This window comes from Phocoena phocoena, chromosome 12 (assembly GCF_963924675.1).
Source record: "Phocoena phocoena chromosome 12, mPhoPho1.1, whole genome shotgun sequence".
Lineage (NCBI taxonomy): Eukaryota > Metazoa > Chordata > Mammalia > Artiodactyla > Phocoenidae > Phocoena > Phocoena phocoena.
The window spans coordinates 40102037-40118740 of record NC_089230.1 but is presented as its reverse complement, the minus strand read 5'-3'; positions in this window follow the sequence as shown (position 1 = coordinate 40118740).

Sequence of the window (16704 nt, the reverse complement as noted above, 5' to 3'; positions counted from 1 at the left end):
CTGGAAGTCACTTAAATGTCCCTTACCTATTTCTCTCCTACCCCCACACTCCTCCCCTTTGGCAACCACTTTTTTGTTCTCCATATCTATGAGTCGGTTTCTGTTTTGTTATGTTTGTTCATTTGTTTTGTTTTTTAGATTCCACATATAAGTAAAATCATACAGGATTTGTCTTTCTCTGCCTGAGTTATTTCACTTCGCATAATACCCTCTAGGTCCATCCATGTTGTTGAAAATGGCAAGATTTCCATTCTTTTTCATGACTGGGCAATATTCCATTATACATATATATATCACAGCTTCTTTATCAATTAATATATAGATGAACACTTAGGTTGCTTCCATATCTTTGTTCTTGTAAATTATGCTGCAATGAACACAGGGGTGCATATATCTTTTCAAATTAGTGTTTTTGTTTTCTTTGGATAAATACTCAGGAGTGAAACTGCTGGATCATATGGTAGTTCTATTTTTAATTTTTTGAAGAACCCCCATACTGTTTTCCACAGTGGGTGCACCAATTTACAATCCCACCAACAGTGCATGAGGCTTCCTTTTTCTCCACATCCTTGCCAACACTTGTTATTTGTTATCTTTTTGATAATAGCCATTCTGACTGGTGTGAGGTGATATCTCATTGTGCTTTTGATTTGCATTTCCCTGATGATTAGTGACATTGAGGATCTTTTCATGTGTCTGTTGGCCATCTGTATGTCTTCTTTGGAAAATGGTCTATTCAGGCCTCTTCCCATTTTTTAATTGGTTGGTTGTTTTCTTTGGTGCTCAGTTGTTTGAGTTCTTTGTATACATTGGATATTAACACCTTATCAGCCTTACCATTTGCAAATATCTTCTCCATTCAGTAAGCAGCCTTTTCATTTTGTTAATAGTTTCATGCAAACAAGGGTTGTGACTATAAAGAGCAGTAAAGAGTGCTCATGGGAGCAGACTGGGATCTTAGCAGATTCAGGAGTGTGGGGTGATTTTGAGGCATGTGGGCCAAGGACAACACTCTGAGACACACAGATAAATAAAGACCAGTGGTCTCAAATGAGTATCTCCCAGGCACACCAAGACCATTGATGGGTTCCGTTTGGCCATTGGTGTTCAAAAAGTATTGCATTCCTTCCTAATGTTCAACCACTGAAAATTTTCACATAAAAATCCATGTTCCTGACTTTTTTTTGAAAAATTAGAAAATGCAGTGATGCTAGGCTGTTAGTGTACATGGCTATAGTCAGCAGGAGCTGGGTGCTTAATGCCCCCTTTTGTGGATTCCAGGATGCACCCTTTTCCAGAGTTTCTCTCACGCTAAGCCTCAGAGTCAGTGCCATTCTATGAACTCATAAGCTGTTTGCTTTATCAATTTTCCCAAAAGTCCCCTGTGGATATCTGAGCTCCTGAACTTCATCTGACCTTCATGTATGACTGTCTTTCAGATAACAAAGCTTGAGGTGAGCCTGTGTGTCTCTCTGACTCATTTCCCTCATAAACTTGAAATTAACAGTCATTCTGAGGAAAGAGGATACTTTCTAGGTATTATCAGAGACGACGTCAGCAGTTTGAGTTATGTTTTATCTGTCCTCAGGGTAATGACACAAGGCACATTCAGTTTCTAAGTCCTACATTTGGGTCTCTCAGAACTAACATATCTTATTTATAAACCTGACCTTCCTATCTAACACAGAAATTCTTATGCACCCTTTAAATTCACCTTTTGTAAAAACTTTTGACTGTTGCAAAATGCTTTGACTATTTTAAGTAATATACCTTCAAAACTTTAATCACTGTAATAATGTGTTTGGTAAATATAATCAAATTTTAATAATTTTACCTTTTAACCTATTTTAAATGCAGCACTTGCTCTTAAGTTTAGTACTTGATAGAATAATCCATTGCTTAATGTCCTGTTCAATTGTAAAACACTTGGATTTTTCCAGGTGGGCCTTGCTCTTTAATACATGAATTCTTCCACCCTCTAGATTCTCCAAAACATATGCTCTAGCTGTGAAAGACATGGAATATCATTTTTCTTTCACCTCAAACAGTTGGAGAATTATAGGGTCTAGCACAGGATTAACACTTCTGGTGGAGGTCATGCATGAAAATTAAAATACCATTTTTCATTGTGCTGTATTATACATTGCTACTGAAGCTGCAAAGAAGTTCTCATTACTTCTCTTCAAAAACACTGTAAATTTTGTTAATGCAAGCATCCTGCTATGAATGCCAATGTACTATTTTATATTTTTACACTCTGAATTTTTCCCTTTCTAAAGGGCAAATGCTCAAGTATTGACCCTAAGTATCCTTTCTTTAGAAAAAGGTCTATGTATATATAAGAACTAATCTCTAAAATATTTCTGTCCTCACTACTTTTACAAAAGTCGCTGATTAAGAAATGAGCTGAGGACACCCACAGACATTCTAACTGGACTAAGTCATGGATCAGTGGCAATCTGCTTTGTGTACAATGTCACAGTCTCAGTTGATTGTGTCCAAGGACACTGAGTTGAAAATTTTAACCTGAATCTATAATGTTTACCTGCTAATTCTAAGAATGTCAAAGAATCTAGGTAAATACACTTAACAGTCTATCTAAATTAAACCATTTAAGTCTTTGACTTTAGTCTGTTTCACTCAGGGCCCCAAGAAAATAGAAGTCAACATTTTCATATCCAATACAGGTTGGTAATTCCATATTTGCAAAGGACAGTTCCAAAATATTTTTTTGCAATTATTTTTCCTCATCCACATTAAGGATCTAAAGATTTGGGGTAAGAGAATGAGGTGCACTTTGAGTTCCACCATGGAGAAAAGGCAGGCTGGAGTGGCTTTTTTGCATCTCATGCCAAGAGAAAAGGCTCGATGAGACCATGGGAACAGCTTGTATTGTGACCGTTGGAGCTGTGGGTCAGAGTAAACTGGTACCTACTCATGCATGAGGATCTAAAGGACAATCAACATAGCTACTCAGAGAGGAACACTGGGATTAAGCTTTACTTTGTACCTTTGACAGGGACAAGGATAGATAAATGTTCCCCATGAACAAAATATGCTCACAGCATGATGAAATAATGCTCATATACACTGCTCTTCAAAAGGACCACCAACAGTGCAAGAGGGTTCCCTTTTCTCCACACCCTCTCCAGCATTTATTGTTTGTAGGTTTTTTGATGATAGCCATTCTGACAAGTGTGAGGTGATACTTCACTGCAGTTTTGGTTTGCATTTCTTAATAATTAGTGATGTTGAGCATCTTTTCATGTGTCTCTTGGGCATCTGTATGTCTTCTTTGGAGAAATGTCTATTTATGTCTTTTGCCTATTTTTTGATTGGGTTGTCATTTGTAGAGATGTGGATGGACTTAGAGTCTGTTATACAGAGTGAAGTAAGTCAGAAAGAGAAAAACAAATATCATATATTAATGCATATATGTAGAATCTAGAAAAAATGGTACTGCCCTATTTGCAGGGCAGGAATAGAGACACAGACGTAGAGAACAGACATATGGACACAGTGGGGGAAGGGGACGGTGGGATGAATTGGGAGACTAGGATTGACATAAATAAACTACCATGTGTAAAATAGATAGCTAGTGGGAATCTGCTGTATAGCACAGGGAGCTCAGCTCGGTGTTCAGTGATGACCTAGATGGGTGGGATGGGGGTTGGAGAGGGAGGTCCAAGAGGGAGGGGACATGTATACAGGTGGCTGATTCACTTTATTGTATAGCAGAAACTAACACAACACTGTAAAGCAGTTATACTCCAATTAAAAAAAAAAAAAAGGACAACCTAGAATGGTAGAAAGAACTCAGAAGAAGGCAGCTTGGAATGGACCATAGCTTGCCTAGTGATAAAAAGATAGATATGTAATCTAACAGGACTCTATGGGGCCATCCCAGGACAGATGGTCCCCACCCCACCACAATGTCCTCTGCCTACCTCTTGTTTGTAGAAAAGCTTTAGTCTCCCAGGCCTTCCCTGAGTCACAGACGGCTAGCTGAAGAATGAACACTTGAAAGAATGTGGACATGTAGTAAAAAAAAATAGCAGTTGGACTAGGAGAACTAGTAACAATTTAAACAGCAAATCAGCCATACAGCAGTCACAGAATCTTTAGTTCTTCCCTGAAAGACATAGATAACAGTGTGTGATGCACATGCCTGAGCTGCTTTACAGACACTAAAACCCCCACCAGATAGAAGAAGCTAACCACATGACGATAATGAGGCATAGCCGCCACAATGGCTGGAGCCTGAGGATTGATAATGTTAACCCCTGTGACACTGCCCTGTTACCTCCCTATCAACCAGAGAATTGTGCAGGAGCTGATCATGCATCCTGTGACTACCCTCCCTCACTTTGCCTTTAAAAACTCTTCCCTAAAAGAGGGAGTTTGGGTCTTCTGAACATTAGCCACCTGTACTCCTTGCTTGGTGCCTGCAATAAATGCTGCACTTTCCTTCACCACAACCTGGTGTCAGTAGATTAGCTTTACGGTGTATGGGTGAGTGGACCCAAATTTAGTTCAGTAACAGATATTAAGAAAACAAAAAAATAGGCAGAATGAGACCCCCATGACTAGGGGAACTTAAAGCTAGAAATTCATATCAAGTTAGGTATCTCAAAGTGTCCTTTAATTAGAACATATTCCAAGCCCAGTGGTGCCAAGGCCAGACCATTTAGTCCTGGAAAATTCATAAATGTTTCACCCCTTACCTCTACTCCTTCTTTTCCCACTATTCTTCCTCCACCCATGTTTAAACCAAATAAGCCAGAAGCAGCCTTCTGAGTGGGAAAGACAGGTAGGCAAATGAAGGAGAAACTGTCTGATCTTTTCTACTTTGGTGGGGGGGAGTCTTCAGAAGTCCCATGCTAGACAAGGAGAAAAGCCATAAAATTTTTTAAAAGCTATAAGCATTTGACCATTATTCTATACAGGACATAGTCATTACTAAATTAAAACCGATTTTTAAAATAAAGATCATAAAAATTTTTTGATCACCTAAAAATAACCAGAAATATCATGAGACATGCTAAGTTTCACCTAAGTTGCTGAAAAACTAAGCAACTCTTCAAGGTGTGTTTGAACCACCAGAAAACTGAATTAAGATGATTAATGATTATTGCCACCACCCCAGCTTCTTCCAAAGTACAGTGACGACTGTCACCTGAAACACCTCCTCCTGGGACAATCATTCCTAAATATATGTCGTGGTTGGTGTTGGGAAAATTAATAAAGTAATCTTGTTCAGGCTTCAGAGGCAGAAGCAGGCTTCTGATCAACCTGTGACCTTGCCTGGACTGTGCACCTTCTTGCACACCTAACAATTGCTACTAACAAGTCAAACAGCGCTTACAATAAGAAAGGGAGCGGGTCTTGGAATTTCTTGAGCCCTGGGGACCTGGGCAGTCCCCTGGGGTCTGGAAAGTCTTGTGACTCAAGATGAAATTAACAGCATTGTTACAACTGAACCAGAGCTGCATTTTTGTGCACAAACTGATAATATCAGTTTGTGGCCTGCAATTATAAGTGGAAGTCCCCAGAACTCCAATCTGAAGTCTCACCCATGGGATGGATGCACTGCCCGGGACCCCGGGCTCCAGATTGCTGTTACTTGGGACTTTCCAACTGCTGTTTGGATCTGGAAGTGGGTGTCGGCCCAATTTGGTGATGTATATCCTATTATGTTTCTCTAATATTCTTATTCCTTTCCTTCTAATGATTGTATATTAAAATTAAGCTAAATCACTTTTCATTAAAGAATTGATCAGAGCTGTTTATTTGTGTGAAACGAGTGGTTATTTTGCCAGCAAATCCAACGAACCTTAAAACCAAAAGCAGGCTTACGGCAAAACAGTTGGGATCAGCTGTGGGTGGCATTTCCTGTGTTGTGGCAATGGTCCAGCAGATAGGCTTGTCAGATTTAGCAAATAAAGGACTACAGGTTAAATTTGAATTACAGAAAAGTAAGGAATACTTACTTTCAGTATAAGTGTATCCCAACCATAGCATGGGATATACTTATACCAAAAAAAATCATATATTTATCTGAAAATCAAATTTAAGTGGTGTCTTGTACTTTTATCTGACAGGCTTAACAGGGCTTCTTGCAGTGACTGAAAAAGGCAAGGAACAGACTCCTGAAGGTCCCATCCTATTAAAAGTTGTGAGTGGTCAGGGTTAGGTGAGGTGTTTAGGAAAGGAGCAGAGATCGGAAAAGGGAAAAAATAGAAATGGGGGAAATCGTGAGAAACGGTTTAAGGTAGATAAGACTTTCCCAAGATGTCAAAGGTAAATGTGGCCTTATTTAAAACTTAACATTTCTTTAAAATAAAGAAGAGTAGTAAATGTTGGTGAAGCCCTGGAATGGTAAGACAATATTGACCTACATTTTCTAAAAAATTTCATTCTGTTTACAAAAATAATGGAAACAAAGGTTTTCATAGACATTTGATAGATGGGCCCTGTCAGTATTCTGTTTTTCACTGTCTCTCAATGTCATGCTTACTCTTCCTTTTTTTCAAACTGTGAATTTTATGTGACTAAAATTCAGCTTGTGATTCACTATAAGTTCTGTTTTATGTTCTTCTGTCATCTTATATAGACATCCATTCTCTCAAGATTTTTTTTAGCTCAATTAGTTAAATGTTTGGTCCTGTATACATCTCTTTTAACTTATCTTTATTGAACTTTATAAATTCACACTGCCATTTTGTAAATTACATTTTGTAAATTACATTTCTATTAAATAAGTAAATTTCTATTAAATAAGTAAACTTTTTCTATTAAATAAGTAAATCCAACAGGAAACAAACTTTCGATCAAATTTGAAATTTAATACTTAAATTGTGTCTTACTTTGATTTACATTCAAGAGCATATTTTTTATTCATGCACCTGTAAATCAACATTATGGAGACAACTATGCAAGTGTAAGAACAACTGAATATGTATAAACAAAATTGTGTTCATAAATATGTAGACTGAGGTAGTAAACACCTTGAACACCAGTTAGAAATCTGTCACTGATTATACATAAGGCAGAAAGCAAGCATCACATTTTTAGTAAATAGCTTAAGAATCTTGGAAATATCAGTGGTCCAAGTAAAGTTTGCATTCCATACTGATAGGTTGGATATAATCTTTGATTACAGATATAGAGACACGCATGCAGAATATAAATACACACAGTCATATTTACATGTTGTAAACTTGAAACAACTATTTTTCACACAGAGGGCTCTGAACAATCTATTATATAATTGAACTTTTAGAATATCATCCAAGAGCACTGTCCTTTTTATTCTGTCTTATTGGAAATAAAAACAAGTGGGGTTATCAGGTTAAATGTATTTTTAGTATACCTTTCAGTGACAATTAATAGCTTAATATATTTTTGTCCCAGGATAACATCTTGGCATAGCTGATTCTGGTTTCAAAAGATTTTTTAAGCCTAATGGGCTAAAGATAGTCAAGCTCATGCCTGCACCTCCTGACTCGTGCTCAGGCTTGTCTCTACCAGCCAGAGTCACTGGGCCCCTTATTTCAATTCAATGGTTTTTTTCACAAAGGACTTGAAAACCTCTAAGTCAACAGCATGGCTCAGCACCTCACAACACTGAATTGCTCATTTTCCCAAAGAAACATCAAAAAGACTCCTTTCTTTACTTTTAAAGTATTTTATTAAAAAACAATGATCATCTACAGTAAAGAATATCACAGTGAAATAATGAATATTCTCTTGTCAAAATCACAGAGCACTTTATATGTTTGAGGACAGAGAATAGTATGGAGGGGTGTACCCCAAGGGAGTATGAAGAGAGAGGCAAAGAAGATTCTTTATAACTTTATTTATTTTATTTTTGGCTGCATTGGGTCTTTGTTGCTGTGTGCGGGCTTTCTCCAGTTGCGGCGAGTGGGGGCTACTCTTCGTAGCTGTGCACGGCCTTCTCATTGCGGTGGCTTCTCTTGTTGCGAGGCATGAGCTCTAGGTGTGTGGGCTTCAGTAGTTGCTGCACATGGGCTCAGTAGTTGTGGCTCGCCGGCTCTAGAGTGCAGGCTCAGTAGTTGTGGCGCCCGGGCTTAGTTGCTCCGAGGCATGTGGGATCTTCCTGGACCAGGGCTCGAACCCATGTCCCCTGCATTGACAGGCGGATTCTTAACCACTGTGCCACCAGGGGAGCCCAGAAAATTCTTAACTTTTTTAATGTATCTTTTGATTGTTTCACTCATTACTATCAGCATATTTTAATTTTAATTAAACAATTAAGAAAATCATATGGAAATAAAGACAAGGTAAAATAAAAGGGGCAGGGAATTTTCTCAGCCTGTGTGCGCGTCCTCTATTATGAGAAAATTTGAAAGGATTTGCAGAAACTCAGTGAAATACAAGATTTTCTCAATCAAATTACAGAAAAGACTTCTAGGGGAACTTGCTAGGGTAGCAAGGCTGAGGTATTTGGGCACCACTTCCTTGTGTTGGTTATATTTCTAAATCTCAAAAATACTATTCAAAATCTTGAGACAGTGTCCATGATGGAGGTGTAGGAAGACCCTGGGTTTACATCCTCTTATGGGCACAGCAAAATTACAACCACTTACAGAGCAGCTATTGATAAGAATGACCTGAATTCTTGTAGAAAAAAATATTCCACAACTAAGGATATAAAGAAGGAACCACAATGAGATGAGTAAGAGGGACAGATATGCAGTATAGACAAGACACATAGCCCCAGGTGGGTAACCCACAAACGGGAGAATAATTACAGTTGCCGAGATTCTCCCCAAGGAGCAAGGGATCCAAGCCCCACATCCGGGTGCCCAGCTCTGGAATCCTGCATTGGGAAGATGAGCCCCCAGAACATTTGGCTTTGAAGGACAAGCAGGGCTTACTTTTGGGAGATGCATAGGGCTGTAGGAAATAAAGACTAAACTCTTAAAGGGCACACACAAAATCTCACTCACTCCAAGACCCAGGGCAGAAGCAGTAATATGAAGAAAGCCTAGGTCTAGATCCAGAACAAATAATTTTAAAATTTGTATGGAAACACAAAAGACCCTGAATAGCCCAAAGTATCCTGAGAAAGAAGAACAAAGCTAGAGGTATCACACTCCTCGATCAAGCTATACACAGCTACAGTAATCAAAACAGTATGCTATTGGAAGAAAAACAGACACAATGGTCAATGGAACAGAATAGAGAGCCCAGAAATAAACCCAAGCACTTATGGTCAATTAATCTATGACAAAGGAGGCAAGAATATACAATGGGGAAAAGACAGCCTCTTTAATAAATGGTGTTGGGAAAACTGTACAGCCACATGCAAAAGAATCAAACTGGGCTACTTTCTGAAACGATATACAAAAATAAACTCAAAATGGATTAAACACTTAAATGTAAGATCTCAAATGATAAAACTTCTAGAAGAAAACATAGGCAGTACACCCTTTGACATCAGTCTTAGCAATATTTTTTGGATATGTATCCCCAAGCAAGGGAAATAAAAGCAAAACTAAACAAAGTCAAACTAAAAAGCTTTTGCACAGCAAAGAAAGCTACCAAAAAAATGAAAAAGTCGCCTACTGAATGGGAGAAGATATTTGTAAATGATGTATCTGATAAGGGGTTAATATCCAAAATATACAAGGAAATCATACAACTCAACATCAAATAAACAAACAACCCAAATAAAGAAGGGGCAGAGGACCTGAATAGACCTTTTTCCAGAGAAGACATATAGATGAAAAGGCACATGAAAAGGTGGTCAACATCACTAATCATCAGGGAAATGAAAATAAAAACCATGAGAGGACTTCCCTGGTGGCGTAGTGGTTATGAATCCGCCTGCCAATGAAGGGGACAAGGGTTCAAGCTCTGGTCCAGGAAAATCCCACATGCCGTGGAGCAACTAATCCCTGAGCCACAACTACTGAGCCTGTGCCCTAGAGCCCACGAGCCACAACTACTGAGCCCGCGTGCCACAACTACTGAAGCCTGCATGCCGAGAGCCAACTCTCCACAACGAGAGAAGCCACCACAATGAGAAGCCCGCACACTGCAACGAAGAGTATCCCCCACTCGCCACAAGTAGAGAAAGCCCATGTGCAGTAATGAAGACTCAACGCAGCCATAAATAAATATATAAATGTATTTTTTTAAAAAAATCCAATCATGGTTTAAACAAAAAAAACACAATGAGATATCACCTCACACATGTCAGAATGGCTGTTACCAAAATGATAATAAACAACAAATGTTGGTGAAGAAATGTGAAGAAATGGGGGCCCTTGTGTACTCTTGGGCTAATGTAAATTGGTGTAGCCATTGTGGAAAATAGTATGGCGGTTCCTCAAAAAATTAAAAGTAGAACTACCATAGGATCCAGCAATTCCACTTCTGGGTATTTGCCCAAAGAAAACAAAAACACTAATTGGAAAAAAAATATGTACCCCATGTTCATTGCAGGATTATTCACAATAGCCAAGATATGGAAACAACCTAATTGTTGATAGGTTATAGATAGATCTATCTATAGATAGATATTGATAGATGAATGGGTAAAGAAAATGTGGTATATATAATATTACTTAGCCATAAAAAACAATGAAATTTTACTACCTGTGAGAAAATGAATAGACCTAGAGGGCATTATGCTAAGTGAAGTATGTAAGACAGATAAAGACAAATGCTATATGATTTTATTTCTATATGAAATTTAAGAAACAAAACAAATGAAAAAATATAACAAACCAGAATCTGACTCATAGATACTAGAACAAACAGGTGGCTGCCAGAGGGGAGGAGGTTGAGGGGATGAATAAAATAAGTGAGGGAGATTAAGAGTTATGAACTTCCAGTTACAAATTAAATGAGCACAGGATGAAGTTTACAGAACATGGAATGTAGTCAATAATACTGTAATGGCTTTGTATGGTGACAGACAGTAACTAGGCTTATTGTGGTGATACTTTTGTAATATATAGAAATGTCAAATCACTATGTTAAGCACCAGGAAATAACATAGTTTGTAGGTCAATTATACTTCAAGAACAACAATAAAAACAAACTCACAGAAAAGGAGATCAGATTTGTTGCGGGAGGTGAATTGAATGAAGTTGACCGAAAGGTACAAACTTCAAGTTATAAGATAAATAGCAATAAGTACTAGGCATGTAATATATTGGGTTGGCCAAAAAGTTCGCTCGCGCAACATGTTACAGAAGAACCCAAATGAAATTTTTGGCCAACCCAATACAACATGATTAATATGATTAACTCTGCTGTATGTTGTATACAAAAGATTAATAGAGTAAATCCTAAGAGTTCTCATCACAAGGAAGAAATTTTTTTCTTTTCCTTTTATTTTGTATCTATAGAGATGATGGATGTTCACTAAACTTATTGTGGTATAATTTCATGATGTAGGTAACCCATTATGCTGTACAACTTAAACTTACACAGTGTTGTATGTCAATTATATCTCAATAAAACTGGAAGAAACAAATTTAAAATCTCCTTTGCTGAGATAATAATTCAATGAAAGGAGAGTAAAACTGCATTGTATCAATATATATTAATACTTATTGATCTCTCCTTGCTCTATTTTTTATTGCAGATCTTAATCTATTCTAAAGGAAGGCTCTCTTACTAATTAGTATGACTGTCTGGATCCAGTAACATCCATACATATTATTACCTAAAGGTACAAAAGTGTCTTGTGTATTACTTCATTAATTTTCCATGAAGATTAAAATATCAGGTTTTTATATCTATGTATTTGTATCTTTGAGAACTTGATCTTTGAGACTTTGATGGTGCAATTGATGTTGAAGTTTTTGTTTTCTCTGTTTTAAAATAACATCTTCATTTGAAAATGTTTTGGTTTTGTTTCGAGTTGGAAGAAATTATTTTTAATTCTTGTACTCTTGCCTTGGATCACATAGTATTTATTTATATAACCCTTTCTTCTCTTTCCTGTGCTTTGCAAAGAACAAAGAATTTCACAACACTTCTCTAAAGCATATAGTTTTCCTCTTATCCTAAAGTACAACAGCTTAGATTACTGAACATCATGTATTATAGTGGTTTTTAATACCAAATCTGAGTCTGATTCACTGTGAGCCAGTAAGTGATTGACCTAAAAAACTAGCTTGTATAAGATAAACTTCAATATATGAAATATCCAGTGGAATGGAGGGGAAGTTGCAAAGTTATTTTTTGATGAAACCCGTTAAAGTCCAATTTCAGTCAACATCATGAAGCTGACTGAGTTTTTCGTAGCAAGAAACTAATTCTTGTACAGACAGTTCACTTCTCACCTGAGGCTTAAGGGTGATAGTATAGCAGGGAAGTTAGCTTAAGCTTAACCTGTGATACAGAAACCTAGCTGAAAGAGTAAAGAAATAGGTATGAGAAGGTTTTATTCTTTTGAGGACAAGGAATGTTCATGAGAAAAAAAACATCATGAGGGAACCACGTTTAGGCAAATACATTTAGTTTAAGGACAATACACTAGCAAGTGAAAGAAGGTCATGCTGAGTGTATCACAGAAGTCTCTGTCATAGCCCCCATGAAGTTACATCTTATCAGTAGGGTAAACTAACTAAAATAGAAAAATAAGGAAAAAACAATCGAGCAGGACAGAGAGAATGCAAGACATCAGAAGAAGACTTTCAGAAGTTTTGCCAGCAACTGGACAGGATTCTCTGTGCAGGTATTAAAGCTCTTTCTATAGGTACAGAACCAGAAATGATGACTACTGAGGAGGCAGCCCCAAGTTATCCCAATCTTATCATTGTAGACAGTCTTCTACGCAGTATGGTCTGAAAGATTTCAAAATAAATCTGTTGTGGGCTTCCCTGGTGGCGCAATGGTTGAGAGTCCGCCTGTCGATGCAGGGGACATGGGTTCGTGCCCCGGTCCGGGAAGATCCCACATGCCGCGGAGCGGCTGGGCCTGTGAGCCATGGCCGCTGAGCCTGCACGTCCGGAGCCTGTGCTCCGCAACGGGAGAGGCCACGACAGTGAGAGGCTCGCGTACCGCAAAAAAAAAAATCTGTTGCTACAATCCTCACATCCAACTAAAAGCAACCAGGCACGATCAAGAGGAGTTGATAAGGCATTGCCTACAAACCAGCAATTCTACTCCTAAGTATACTCCCTGACACACCTCTTTGCCAATGTTCACTAAGAGATATTCACAAGGATGTTCACAGCAGTAACGTTTGCAACAGAAAACATTGGGGACAGCATATATATATATATATATATATATATATATATATAATTTAATAATAATAAAATATTTTATAATATTAAGAATGAATTTAAAATGAGACAAATAAAATACATATACAAAAAAAAAAAGATCCTCCCACAATATTCCTAGGAAGGACAAGCAAGAAAAGGTACAATCCTGAAGGCCCAGGTGAAGGTGGTAATAAAGCGATTTTTCCCTAGACCAAGAAAGAGAGCCATGACATAGACTATGAGTACACCATATCCAAAACACTCCTAACTGACTTCTAAAGCCTCTTTTCTCCTCCTTTGACCATGTCTCATTTTATCTTGCTTCTTACACTGACCTTCCTTTGGTTTCTCCAAAACTCCACAGTTATCACTTCAGGATAGTTGCACTCTCAGTTCTGTTCACAGGAAATTCTCTTCCTCCAATCTCCCTAAGGTTTATTTTTGTTATTGGCTCAAGTGTCATCTATTCAGAGAAGTCTTCTCTAACAACGAAAATTAGAATTCAGTTCTGGTAATCAGCCCTTCCATTATCCTGTTTTATCTTCTCTGAGTTTATGTATATTGTGTATTTATCAAGCCCCCTACCCCCAGCACCCCCCCACACATCCCTACTAGAATTTAATCTCCATGGGAACATGGATATTGTCTCATTCACTGCTGTATTAGGCTCCAGAATATTGCCCGACATAGAGCAGGCCCTCACAAAATAATTTTTGAATATTTTCAAGTAAATTAACTCAAAGTGGAAATAAGGAATCTGTGCTTTCAAAATTTCAAAAAATATATTTCCTCTACTATCACTTGTCTTTCTGACTTCTAGAAAAGATTCCCTGTTGGGGGTTCTAGCAAAATGAAATGAAATCCCCCTAAACTGCTAATACTTCCTAGAAAGCTTCTAATCTTAATCAAGACAATCCTAGTATAGTATAAGGAGGCAAGTCTCAGGACCAAGTATTATCTCTATTCTTGCCTGTGAAATAAATACTTTTCAGAAATGAATATGGAGGGGCAGTGAGGAATCTAGTAAACAGAAGCAGTGATCTGTTAATTCACATGATTCACTTCCTTCTTCTACTTAAAGTTCTGACTATAATTAGCTTGTAAGAATAAGGTTATTTCTATTTGCTGCATACTTTCAAATTCATTTTAATTATCTAGACTTCTTGGATGTATTCTTTCTATTTTGCTTTATATATCTGAAAAATGAAGATCTACCTGTAGGTAATACAATAAAATATACCAGTGTACTATGCTTTATCAATATGTTTCACCTTATCAAATTGGGAGTAAAAGTCTTCCCTTTGAAAGAATACCATGTATATCATCTATCATGACATTGTAATCTGGTTTTTCAAAGCATTTGTATGGCTTGCCAGGCTTCAGATCAAATCCTTCTTGTATCAGTAAAATATTATCCCTATGTATTAAATATTTAACAGACAAAACAGCAAAAGTAGAAAACTCTCACTCTCTTTCAGACTGGAACCTATGACCAAGTTAAAAGATTAGGATGTTTAGCTTTTCTGGAAAATCAGTTAATAATATTCATGGCAATATGAATATTAATAATAGGTAGAATTTATGTAATAACTGCTATTAGTTAGGCACTAGCTTTACATGTTAAATTACACTTAACAATTACTCTACAGGTAGGTACTATTGCTTTCTCCATTTTACAAATGAAAATACTGTGATACAGACAGGTTGAATAGTTTGTCCTGGGTCACAAAGCTAGTAAATGATAGAGTTAGGATTCATACCTAAGTTTTATATCTAGAGTCCATGCTAATTTATAGCCAGTTATTACAAGGAAAGGTCATTTGCAAATATTCTTCTTTTACATTGTAATCAAAATACAATATGTGGTTTTAAACAGAGATACTGTTCTTAAGTATTGACATAGACTTAAAGAACAATTATCTGTTATTTTTACACACACATACACACACACACACACAGCCTGTTTCTCTAGAAAACTAACAATTATTAAATGCAGTCTACGTTTATTTACCAGAGCTTCTTTTAGATAAACATCATCATTGCTATAGGAGAATTTAATATTCAAGGAGGGTTACATCCTGAAAGGTGCAATGCAGGGAGAGGATGTTTAAGAATATTTAAGACACTTCGGTTTCTGCTTGTGAGATTATGGAAATTACCATCAGCTGTGAAGTATGACTCATATCTGAGCACTCCAAACAATATTTTTTTCTCTTTCAAAAAGAAATCCTTTTACCAAGACTGAGTTGAAGTATGTAACTATTTAAAACATGGTAATTCTTTTCCATTTCAACTCATTTGATCTCTGGCCTTGGACTTGAGGAAGATGGTGGTTATTTTTGAAGAGAATATAAGAGAATCAAGTAGTGATTACAAGTGCTCGGCAAGGAAATAGACTACATTTTATTGGCAAAAAAAAATTAAAGAGTGGCATAGTGCTGGGCAACCATCTCATGGGCAAAAAAAAATGAGCAAACAGGGCTTCCCTAGTGGCGCAGTGGTTGAGAGTCCGCCTGCCAATGCAAGGGACACGGGTTCATGCCCCAGTCCGGGAAGATCCCACATGCCGCAGAGCGGCGGGGCCCGTGAGCCATGGCTGCTGAGCCTGTGCGTCCGGAGCCCATGCTCCACAACAGGAGAGGCCACAACAGTGAGAGGCCCGTGTACCACCCCCCCAAAAAAAAAAATGAAACAAATGGTAATTTCCTGTGTAATCACCATACTTTACCTTTGAGTTTTATTTAGCCTCATACAGAGAATATCTTTCCAGTCAATATCTTTCCTCATAATAATCTTACCACTATTTCCTTCTGGCTTTGACAATGCTATATTCAGTCACAAAATTGACTGGTGAAGGAAAATGTTTATTCTGCCTTTTTTGATGGGAAAATATGTTTCCTATAGATATATACCAAAATATAAAGCCTAGGGTACCTGAAGTTAATTATATTTAGTATGTAGTATACATGCTTATTTCATTCAATACTTTCTATTTGTATGTTTATCTATACCGTATAGTCACATCATCCCTATGTTGCACACTGTCTGCAGGTGGTAAGTGAAAATATTTTATTCCTGCAAATTATTTCCTCAATCCTCACTTCAGTGGAAGAAGTGGGGGAAATATATGAGTAAATGTGGTAACCTGTTGTTTTTATGATGACCCAACCCTTCTGCTTCTGATATGCTAAGGCACTTACAGTTGTCCAAGAGTGCTTGATTGCATTGACTTTTGTCTTGTCTTATTTCACCCTTCCCACAGAAATGTGTTACTTGAGGACAGGAATCATATCCTGTGCATTTTTGTTTCACCTTAAATGCCCATCGAATGTTTTCCATATTATGAGCACAAAATAAGTGAATAAAATTCGTGTGAAAAGAATGAATAAAAAGTGCTTTAAATAGTATTTTATAAAATTGTGCTTTTAAAAACACTCGAAAACTTTCT